The sequence below is a fragment of the Sciurus carolinensis genome, chromosome 14, assembly GCF_902686445.1.
Source record: "Sciurus carolinensis chromosome 14, mSciCar1.2, whole genome shotgun sequence".
NCBI classification, from domain to species: domain Eukaryota; kingdom Metazoa; phylum Chordata; class Mammalia; order Rodentia; family Sciuridae; genus Sciurus; species Sciurus carolinensis.
The window spans coordinates 15,930,396-15,942,732 of record NC_062226.1 but is presented as its reverse complement, the minus strand read 5'-3'; the positions used below and the strand labels follow the sequence as shown (position 1 = coordinate 15,942,732).

Here is a 12,337-nt window from a genome sequence, read left to right as displayed (position 1 = left end):
GAGTTCAGTTGTTAAGTATATGTATCTACTCTAGTTTGAATGTACCCCCTGAAATCAATGTGTTGGAAACTTAATCCCCAATGGAAAAGTGTTGAAAGTTGGGATTTAAGAAGTCATTAAATCATGAAGGCTTTGCTCTCCTGAATGAATTAATACCTCTACTGTAGGAATGGGCTTGTTATCACAGGATTGGATTATTAATAAAATGAATAGTTCATTTTCCTTCTTCTTGTTCTTCATTGTGTGTGTCCCCTTGCCCACCCACTTGCTGCCATGGGATGATGCAGGAAGAAGACCCTCATGAGCCCCTTGACATTGGGCTTCCTAGCCTCCAAAACTGTCAGAGATAAACATCTGTTCTTTATAAATTGTCCAATCTCAGGTATTCTGTTCGAGTAACGAAAAACAGAAAAATAAGTCATCATAATTATAATCAAGAGATGAGGTAATTACCACAGGGTGAGTCTAAACACCCAAAGAAGCATTGTGATGTATGCTTGACTGTTTTCTCTGCCACCATGGGCCCTTGAATTTAAAAGAGGGCATCTTGAATCCCTTAGTATCAATGTCAACTCATAATCTATATCCAATATCTCTAAAAAATTCTGGATATTCTACCTTTTACATATATATATTTATTTATTTGTCCTAGTATATGATAATAAGGAGTAATGGTTTAGCAAATGTTTAACAATTAAATCTCCAAGAAAAAAGTGAACAAAAACAATAAAACATGTTTTATAGAATTTTCCCATTTTCAGGGTGTAAAATAGTTCTCCCATGGGTATCACAATTCTGAATTAGAGGGAGGTAGACATAATTTGCTTTTGATGATGTTGCAAGCTCACTTTAGCACAACACAAATTATGTGTCCCTTGGAAGAAGACATGGGGAAATATTTATTGTACATATTTGAAGAGTGTTATGGACTTCTCTGTCCTGATTATCCTACCTTCCCTTCTATTATTAGCCTCAGCTGGAAAATGGAATAAGCGATCTCAATTTTCCATTGCAACAGCTAACAGATTCCTGAGGATCAGTTCTTGAAGTTTTCTTGATTATATAATCAAGAAATATGATTATGAGTTTTCTGTTTACATCAGTCCTAGACACACCATGGGTTGCTAGCCATTGCCACAGATTCCTGGGGACTGAAGGCCTTCTGAATGTCAGCTTGACCTCCTTGTTTTCAATTATAAGACTATATTTGTTTAGTGGTGCTGCAACTTCATCTTTTCTGTCCTAAAATTCTACTGCTTATTATACTCTGAATTCCAATTCTATGACAGTACCTCCTAATCAACTGACCTAAAGGGAGCAACCAACCACAACAACAAAACTGAGTCTTTTACTAATGTTAACACACCACTTTAATGACATATCCCTCATTCCTTATTTATTTCTTTAAAATATAATTTTGAATTTTGAATTGACAATACAATTATATATATGTATATATTTATTATATTTTGATATATGATTTTTATTTGCTAGAGGGAGCATCCCCTGGGTTCTCCTTGAGAGTACAGTCATGTGGTGGCTTTTCTTCCCTCACCTAATATATTCTTGCTAATGTGTTAGATTACATGGGCTTTCTGACTTTTCTTCACACTTTGCAAAGGTAATCCCAGTATTCATCAAATCTACCATAACCAAGCTTCAATGACTCATTCTTATAGACAAAGACCAGTTCTAAGTTTCCAGTCCAGGAGACTAGATCCTTAGGCATGTGAAACTCCCCATACCTTCCATGGCCTATATCCCAAGTTCAAGATTCACTACCAGTTTCTACATCTTCTTAGTTCATACTAGTCAGTTCCTGCTGTTCCTTTTCATGGATTAAGTCATTTTCTCCCCATTTGGGGCCATTCTAAGATACAACTCTAGTATTGCCTATATTCAGTCAATGAGAGTAGATGGACAAAAATGCTCAACATCCTTTAAACAATATCCATGCTCAATCTCTAGGTAATGAGAGTCTGCAATTTCTTGGCAAAGGAACAAAGATATATTCCTCAATCTGGAGGGTTCAAGATATCTAAGAATTCCATTTTCTCTGAGGCGTTTACCCAAATATCCACGTTCCAAGCTTTTGAATTCTGTCCATCATTAAGACACCAAATTACTGAAGACATCTAGATGGTGTTAAGTAATCCCTCATCTTGGTAGATCCTTAGAGGAGCTTTATATTTTATGTTGGACTTGATCTTCAAGATGCTCTGCCCTCTGGCTGCTGGAGATGAGCAAGTTCGTGTTACTTTTCTTTCCTACTATTCTCTTTTAAGAGAGGTTTAACTTTTGAGAAAAACTTGAGCCCAGATTCTTTTATTGGGGGGATGAGTATTTAAAAATATGGAATGCTTCACGAATTTGCATGTCATACTCATGCAGGGGCCATGCTAATCTTCTCTATCTGGTTCCAATTTTAGTGTATGTGTTGCCAAAGCAAACACTGAGTCCAACTTCTGAGTTGATAATGAATCAACCTTTTCTGGATTAGAAATGCTGCTTGAGGGTTTCTGGCTTTCACAGGATACCTTGAGTTGATCGTGATTAAAATAAGCCTATGTGTTTTGCCCTTTAGGCCTGTAGAGAATTTAACTGAATTCATCCAATTCTATCACTTCATAATTACCATTGTCTTTATGTCTTTAAATGCAAGAGCTGTTACATAAACCATTCTTTTCTGCTTCCACTTACATCTCATTTCAGTTAGCCACACATGAACCTTTTTTAGTGATTGTGAGTCTGCAACCTGACATATGCCATCACCACCCCAGAAAATAACAATCATTTCCTTATTGTTTTAAACTGACCAGTGATTGCTTCAGTTCCAAATCTTGTCTTGTGGGTTGTAGAACTACGTCTATCCCCCAAAGTAAATTCTATAGCAGAGAATTGGGATCAGGTAGTTCCTGGAGCAGATTATCAGAAAGGATTGGCAGGAAGGATGGGATTTGAAATTGTAAGATGAATAGAAAGATTTTGATAATTAATAGGTTACCCTGGTAGGGTTCTGAGTAATTCTGTGGAAGGTGTCTCAGAGTTGTCCCACTGAGGCTGGGAAAACTGGGGTGCTCATCAACCAACTCCCATCTCTCCTTGCTTAAGGGTTTCCTGTGGGAGCATTAACTCCCTGACATTTCCAGGCTGCTCTGGCTGCAGACTGAAAGAACTCCTGGGACTCTGGGTAAAGGTCTTCAGGAAAGCACAGAGTTGCAGGCACTTGAGGGAAGAAACTCTTAGTATGGGAATTATCCATCTTGGATGCAGATGGATTTAGTTGGGACAAGGAGATAAGAGGTGGACCTTTGATAATTATCTGCAACAAGGATTAAATGAGCTAATTCAGATTACATCTCAGAGAAGTGTCAGGCACATAGTGAACACCATCATCACCATTTATGAACAACGTCGACTTGAATTTTACAGTTATCTGTGTTCTTACGCTCTATGTTATTTATTCAGTTGACAGACTGGAGAGAAGAATTCACATTGTCAGCCTGCCTAGGAAAATGCCCCACCCATTACTTTTGTTCATTGCTTCGTCAATGTCATTTGAAGAACTGAACGTGTTGACAGGAGTGGATGGTACCAGGACAATGACTGTGGACAAATGGTTTTAATGTTGATAAGTAAGCTTGTAGCTCACTGCTGTGTCACAAGGGTTTTGGAATCAGAAAGCCTGGATTCCAGTCTCAGCTCTGACACTTATGAGCTCCCTGACCTTTCTGGAAGCTCATTTCCTCACCTTTAAGACAAGAGTCCCCAATATTTCCTGCTTCATGAGAAGGCTCAGCACAATGCAGCACATAGTGACCTCCTTGGTGCCCAGCACTATAAGCACTTAGTAGATTTTAGCTGTTGCTTGTGTCAGCCACCTCTTTGTGTTCATAGTCATTCCACAGACCTTCAGCGTGGGCAGCCCGAGCTGTGTTCTTCCCTTCCTCTTGGTGACACGGTGGCCCCATCATCAGTTTCTGCTCAGTCTGCTTCTTTTGTGGGATTAATGACCTTAGTTTTAAGAATGGCACTTGATAAGAGGGACTTGAATATTACTAATAGTTTTCAACAGATAAACTCTGAGAGGTTGGAAAAAAGGAAAGAAAACTAATACAGTGTATAAATAAAAGAAACTAAGGTATTTTTTCTAAAACAAAAGATTAAGTGAATAAAATTTATTTATATCTGAGCTAATATCTGTGAATCTGAAATCATCCAGTAGGGATTTAATATTGATAAAAAAAGTGAAATAATATTGCTAAAATAGCAGTGGAAAAAATTGAGTCAAAAAGAAAAGAGCCTATAAATATACAAAAAATCCTGGACTATAGAATTACTATACTAGTAATGCATTAGTTATTGAATGACCAAGAAAACTAAGGCATAACTAGCAGAAATTGCAAACTATTATCAAATGAAACCAGTCAACCTGGGATCTTGGTTGAAGACAGATATTTCCACTGCTAAGAAGTGAGCTCTGGGGCAAGTCACTGTATCCCATCTAGCTTCGTTGTTCCATATATCACATGCTTATTAGAATCAGTCTTTTTCAATATTTTCTTAGCAATATATCACCTTAATTTTGTCAATAAGATAAAACCCAGATCCTCTTTCATCAATGGATAAAAATGGAGTTGGCAAGTTGAAGGGAGTTTTTACCTTTCTTAAACATACCATAAGAACTTCAATGTCATGTCCAAACACATGAGGTTAGAAAAGTGTTAGTAAATATGATGAGAACTTTCTTCAGGAAGGCTTACATATTTACCCACCATTGAAAAACTGATCCACAATATGTATTGTGTTTACTGATTTGATCAGGAAATAAACAGAATATTGCCAGAGCTCCCACCAAATATCTTGGCCCTTATGTCAAATGATAGTGAGGGTTCAAGTTGTAAAAAAGACAGACACAGCTCCCATATTCCCGTGTTTCAGTATGAAAATAAAACACTAGCCAAGAAATAGTGTGTTAAGAGCTATAAAAGATCTGGACATTTTTTATACCATATTGTATCTAATATAGGCTAAAAAATGTATATACAATTTTAACCAGAATAACTTCAGGTTCAACTATGTAAGATGCCTATCTTCATGAAGTATTAAACTAAGAAACCCCTGACCAGCCCTGTGCATGGCAGTATTCAAGACAAAAAATATTTAGGTTAAGACCCGTCATAAGAATGACTACTCCCTAGAGATGGGGTTTCAAATGTAAAGATAATATTTTGTTGTTGTTGCTATTGTTTCATTTTGTTTATTTTTTTACAGTGTTATTCTTCTTTATATTTGTTCTGTTTAGATATACATGATAGTAGAATGTATTTTGACATATTATACATATATTGAGTATAACTTAGAATCCCATTCTTGTGGTTGTACATGATGTGGAGTTTCACTAGTCATCTATTCATATATGAATGTAGGAAAATCATGTCCTATTCAGTCTACTGTATTTACTGTTCCCATCCCCCTTTCCTTCCCTTAATTCCTCTTTGTCTAACCCACTGAACTTCTATTCTCCCCCCCATTCCTTTTTGGGTGTTGGCACCCACAACTCAGAAAAAACATTTGACCTTTGTTTTGGGGATATTTCATTCAGCAAGATGTTCTCCAGTTCCATCTATTTACCATCAAATGCCATAATTGTATTCTTCTTTATGTCTGGGTAAAATTCCATTGTGTATACATGCCACAGGGTCTTTATCCATTCACCTGTCAAAGGGTAACTAGATTAGTTCCATAATTTGGCAATTGTGAATTAAGTTGCTACAAATCTTGGTGTAACTGCATTACTATAGTATGCTGATTTTAAGTCCTTTGGGTATGAACCAAGGATTGGGCTAACTGGATCAAATGGTGGTTCCATTCCAAATTTTCTGAGCAATCTCCATATTGCTTTTCAGAGTGGTTGTACCCTTTGCAGTCCTACTAATAATGTATGAGTGTACCCTTTCCCCCACATCCTTGCCAACATTTATTGTTACTTGTACTAAGTGTTGCCATTCTGAATGGAGTGAGATGAAATCTTAGTGCAGTTTTAGTTTGCATTTCTCTAATTTCTAGAGATGTTGAACAGTTTTCCATTTATTTGTTGACTGTATTTATTCTTTTGTGAAGTGTCTGTTTAGTTTCTTTGTCCATTTATTAATTGTGTTATTTGATTTTTTTAAGTTTTTTGAGTTCTTTAAATATCCTGGAGATTAATGCTAAAAACAAGTTTTTATCTTAATAGCCTTTATTCAAGCACCATCTTAACCTGGTCAGATCTAGTATACAGCAGAATACCTGCACAAGGTACTTAGTAGGTTATGTTTGTTGATTGTTTTAAATCAATAAATAAATATTTTGAAAATTTACAACTGAAAAATTGTATTGATATGATCAAATAATTGTATGAGCTGGGCACGGTGATGCATGCCTATAATCCCCGAGACTCAGGAGACTGAGGCAGGAGGATTGCAAATTCAAGGTCAGCATTGGAAACTTAGTGAGAACTTGTCTCAAAATAAAAATAAAAAGGACTGGGGATGTAGCTCAGTGGTAGACTTCCCCTGGTTTTAATCCTAATATCATGCATGCACACACACACACACACACACACACCAGACAAACACACGACTAGGATAAGGAACTAAAACTAGCACGATTACATAAATGTGCACATAAAGGAATTCCAAATCCCTAACTCCTTGATCTAAGAAAGTTGAGGGATCACTAGATTATTGTAATATATGAGCATGAGGGTTGATAGCATTGTTAGAATTCTGAGTAAACAGAAATGGAATACATATACTGTGAGTAGGTAGAAATAGAAATGGAATATGTATGCATATGTAATATAATATGTATAATACCATCCTGTGTGTACATTCAGTCACACCTCCCACACGTGTTTGAAATATTCTTTGTGTATACACACACCCATATACACACATACGGCTATACAGTAACTCAAGGTGGCTACCCTCACTGTGACATGAACACTTGAAACTGTTTTAAAATATAGACAGAAAATATTAAAAAACAGAAAAAAAAGATGTATCCTCATATATAGCTAAGTACCCAAATGTTCAGGGAAAAACCAGGTCAGCGTACATTCATGATGGAGGCATGGGATTTTCCCTCCTTCGCTCATTATTCCACAAACACTCATTTAGCTCCTGTTCTGCAGTATGCACTGGAGAACAGTGGAGGTTAAAATAGCCAGTGGCACCCTCAACCCATTCCTGCGTGCTGCTCTGCTGCTGCATGGAACCTTTATCAAGTGTCAGCGAGAGAACCTGGCATTTATCAGGGTAGGTACTGCGCTCCGCTCTGCTGACAGGGTAGATTCAATACATGTCATCCCCACTGTGCTAAGATGTTTTAATGGCTTGCTCACAATTTCTTTTTTTTCCATCACCCAGGCAACTTTGCTTCTCTTTCCTCTTCAGTCCCTTTCTTTCAACCCCAAGTTGTTCTCCTTTCACATTCTTGATCTTCCATTGCACAAGCTGCCTAGCTGTGTGGAGTTGAAGTTGTCACTAAATCTGTTTCTGCATACTCACCCAGGAGAAGTGGGAATCAACTAAATTTTCCCTGATGCCTTTCCAGCTTTTTAGTGCTAACGGTGTGGCATTCTTAGTACTTCTCTCAGCCTAGACAGCTGGATTTTCCCTGAAAATCAGTCTGAGACAATGGGTTTTGTGGAAATGGTTTATTTTAGATAATTTGATGAGCCAATTGTCTGAAAAAGAGAAACAGAGAAGGAGGAAAAGCCCCAGGCTTGGAGGGTTAGGGAAATGCAAATGGGAAAATAGGGAAAAAGCAGACAACCCAGGGATTATTGAGTCAATTGCTTTTAGGAGAAACTGGAGCTCACTCCTACTGGTGCTGTTCTGAGAATGTTATGGAATGTGTCTCTGAAAGTTCTGAGACTTGGAAAAAGGGAATATTTGCCCACAAGCTGTAGCAATGGCAATGACCTCTCAGTTCCCAGTTTGTTCCCAGAATAGTTCATCAGGTTCCTGTAGGGGATCTCTGAGTGTGGCAGAAAAAGTAAGAGATACACAGTGCTTCTGAGATCAGGTTCTCTTAGGCTACACCCGAGTGTGGCCGGTTGCTACAGGAACGATGGGAGAAAACATGGTGGAATGAGAGGGCAGGAAGGGTAGATTAGGCCATTGCCTTCCTCCATACTGGTGGAATGTTGGGATCAAGAACTTTTAATTGTTAAATCAACTGTAGGAGGGAAATAAATATGTCATAACTATGTCAGAAAATCTGAATCTAGGTATTCACAATACCAGAATTGTCTTGGAACTGGGTTCCATTGCCCATTTCCTTTCCATTTCCTGCCTAGATTCATCATGTTGATGATCATCAATCATCAATAGTATGACAGGTTTTGTCTTAGGGACTTCATGTATACTGTCTTCCTATCCTTAGATAACAGGATTCTGTTTTACAAACAAGGGTACCAGTATTAAGAGTGGGAAGTGACTTGTCTCAATTTACTTCACTAGAAAGGTCTAAAATGGAATTCAAATCCACATACACCAGCACAGTCAGTTCCTGGTACTTGAAACTTTCTCAGTGGGCTCTCAGGTTTAGGACCGGGCGTGTGTCTGAGTTCCAGTTTGAAGTCCTACTTGAATTCATGACTAACTTTGTACTTCAGCTTATGTGGCAAGATTTTTGATATCCCGCTTATTTATTTACCAGCTTCTCTGACCTCATCCCTTAGTCCAAATATATTTGATACTGATGTGAGCCCACGTAAGTGTTTGAAGATTTGGTTTTATTCACCATTTCTCATTGAGCAACAATCTACATCTGAAACAATACCCCAAATGGTCCCTTCTATACTTCACAGTTTTTTTCTTACATTTTTTCTTCTTTTGTTTCACGTTTCTCTTTACATTCTCTCTCTCCATCATCCATAATTCATGGCAGATTGAGGTAAGTAAGGCACAGCAGCGAAAAACAGCAATGGTTAAAATGGGAGATTTATTTGACATCATTTAAAGTCAATTAAGGAATCAGTAAACCTGGTGTTTGAAGGGAAAATAGCCTGTTTTAGTGTCCTAGACTGTCAGTGCATTGGGCCCACTATAAAGATGTACCTTAGACTGAATAATTTATAAATAATAGAAATTTATTTTTCATAATCTGCAGGCTAGGCTGTTCAAGATTAAGGTGCCAATAGATATGGTCTGATGAGGTCTTGTCCTCAGACATGGCACCTTCTATGTGGCCTCACATGGCAGAAAAGTAAGGAGCTCCCCCACCTTTCTTTATAAAGCCAGAGCTCTCATGACCTAACCACATCCTAAAGACCCCACATCTTAATGTCCCCAAGAAAGGAATTAGGATTCAACATGAATTTTGGAGGGACATACCCAGATTGCGACATAGCCTTTCTATGTAGCCATTTCCTTCCTCCATGTGTCCTTCCCTCGTCAAGATCATACTGTAGATCATTCAGGGCAGAGGACTGTCGTAGCTTATGTGCCCCATCTCTCCCTGGGAAGGTGCATCTGTGCAATGCAGGGCTCTTCTCCTGGGTCAATGTGATTGTCCCTGAAGTCAGATCCTGATCCTAATTAAGTTTCCCTTGGGAAAGAAACCATGAAGGATTGGAAAAGAAGAAAAGGAAAAGGAAGTGTGCTCTGTGTGTGTGTGTGTGTGTGTGTGTGTGTGTGCGCGCGCGTGCATGTTTAGGGGTATCTTTTTCCTTGTGTCAGATATGTGAACATAGGTGGAGGGAGTATGCACCTTCTACCCACGATGTAGATTGAGAAACAAAGAGTGCTAGTCTGATGAGAATAAGATAAAAAGCAGAATTTTATTGGATTAAAAAATTGAGAGAAAAATTTCACTCAGTTCAATTACATCTTCCTGTATTCTTGATCACCAAAATTCTTTCCCTTTTACTTACAAAGTTGCTCAAGAAATTTTCTATGTCCACTCCTCCTGTGCTTTTGTTTTTTTTAACTGAAATTATCACTACAAATACATTAGGCTATATTTTCTGATGACATGGGATACCTTTCTTTCCCAGTAGATTCAATCATTATAAGTGTGTCCTTATTGAGAGAAAAGCAGTTACCTGAAACTTCCACTCATTAGCCCTATTTCCACCCCTTCAAACCAAATGAAACCAGCAAAATCCTAGTTTCATATGTGTCCATTCAACATGGGAAGGAAAGCATTTCTGTGCCCCTAGTCCATAGGGAGGTTTTGTATCCTAGACTGTGTCCTTAGATTGTCCTTAGATTATTTTTTAATTTGACACAGTTTGTAATACCACTTGGAATGCTGGTCACTTCCCTCTGGTTATGCTGTAAATTATTAATCTTTCACTCCATGTCCAGATTCAGTGGCCTAATATATAATGATATGGGTCATGTGTCTGTCATCACATTCTAGCTCTTGTGAACCCAAACGTGCGTGTGAGACGCATGTGCACCCATGTTCCAAAATGGCAGGCAATAAGAGCCCATGAAATCCGGGCCCAGGATGTAAGGGAGATACTCTTCATGTGATTCCAAAGTCAAGCACGCTTCACGATGGCATCATGTCTGGTATCAGACGTGGCCCAACAGAACAGAGGAATATGCTCCAACAGCCAAATGATTATGTGCATACATACTGGGATTTATTATTATGTTTTTCTGTCTCAGAACTGAATTTGACTTGATTGCTACAGCAGCCTGAGTACAAGGTAATGGAGACCGAAATGTGTTTTCTGAAGATCCTCCGGGAACAGCCACCTGGGATTGACAGAGAGAGTCACTGGGTGTCACTGTTGAGTCACAAAAATGCTGCTCTCAGCTTGCTTGTCGAGGTCTGGCTTCTTAGAGAAGCAAGGATCAGGAAGTCTGGGGTGGCTGCCTGTGCATTCTGGTCTGAGTCTCTTTTTCAGGGTCCAGATGGATCATCCCTCTCCCTCCTTCCCTTCAAGAAGAACCTATCAGATGTGCCCTTGTCAGTGTGGTCCTTCGCTGCCTCAGCTGCTGCTTAATGATCTGATCTGTCCTTGATCTGCCTGCTGGTGCCAGGGTGGGGGTCTGCTTTTAGGTACTCCCGCAGTAAGTGACAATGCACCCCACCCTATCAAAAGATATCTCCCTCCCACACCCAGAGTTTGCTGAGCCTCGCAGCTCTCTTCATTTCATGTCATCCATTCCACTCTCAAAGTTCTATCCAGATTCACTGCGATTCCAGTCTCAGCCAGTAGTCAGTAGTACATTTCATTAAAAAAAAAAAAAAAAATTAAAAGAAGTACTGATTTTAACAAAGACAGGTGGAATTATACACACCTAGTGCTTTGCAGGGCAAGGAGAACAACTGACCAGAGGAGTGAGGATCAAGCACAAGAAGGATGGGAGGCTTGGAGACCTTCTGTCTGAGAACTAACCTGTTACTAACTTGGCCTGATCTACAATAACACCAACTTCTTACACCTCAAGGATTGAATATCCTTTAAAGAATGGTGACTCAAGTTCATTGGCACGTGTTTTGAATATTTTTTTTATCTTTTAATTTTTTTACAGACTGCATTTTGATTCATTGTACACAAATGGGGTATATCATTTCATTTCTATGGTTGTACACAATGTAGGTTCATACCATTCGTGTAAACATACATGTACATAGGGTAACGATGTCTGTCATTCCACCATTTTTATATCCCCCTCCCTCTCATTTCCTTCTACATAATCTAAAGTTCCCCCATTCTTCTCTCCCTCTCCACCCCCCCCCACCATGTTTTCAATATTTTAAGGAAATCTTAAAATGGCAAAAACTGAAGTTCCAATATACCATGAACTTTTTCTGTATTTCTAAGGAAAAGCCCAAGGGATCATTATATTTATAAACTCCACATGATCATAAGGAATATTGGGCTGGAACTGTAGCTCAGTAGTAGAGCACTTGCCTTGCACTTGTGAGGCACTGGTTTTGATCCTCAGCACCACATTAAAAAAAAAAATACATGAAAAGATATTGTGTATATTTAAAACTAAATATCTAGAAAGCATCCTTCCTGGACTAATTGAATAATTACATGTTTTTTGAAGATTGTACCTCATATCAATTTTCAATTTTGCTATCTCTTGAATTCAGTCCTGAGTTATATTTGAAGAGATCCTTCTAAAACACAAAAATGGCCACTGGTCTATCCTCTTAAACTCCACCATGGTTAATCAGTTGACTTGGGAAAGTCAAGTACTTGTTGCCCTGTTTCTTACGTTCTTCTTCATTGGCTCTGGCTCATTTCAGGACAGTAGTCATCTGTCCACATAATAATTATGCCACCATACTTTAGACCAGTGCTTCCCCACTTGAC

At 38.5% G+C, this 12,337-nt stretch overlaps 1 non-coding gene across 1 annotated transcript; it reads right to left on the bottom strand.

Annotated features, from left to right (window-relative positions):
• Positions 1-2,346: 2,346 nt before the first annotated feature.
• On the bottom strand, positions 2,347-2,453 carry LOC124965077 (U6 spliceosomal RNA). Its single transcript, XR_007105086.1, has one exon. It is a non-coding gene; the product is annotated as a U6 spliceosomal RNA (small nuclear RNA).
• Between the last annotated feature and the right edge of the window lie 9,884 nt (positions 2,454-12,337).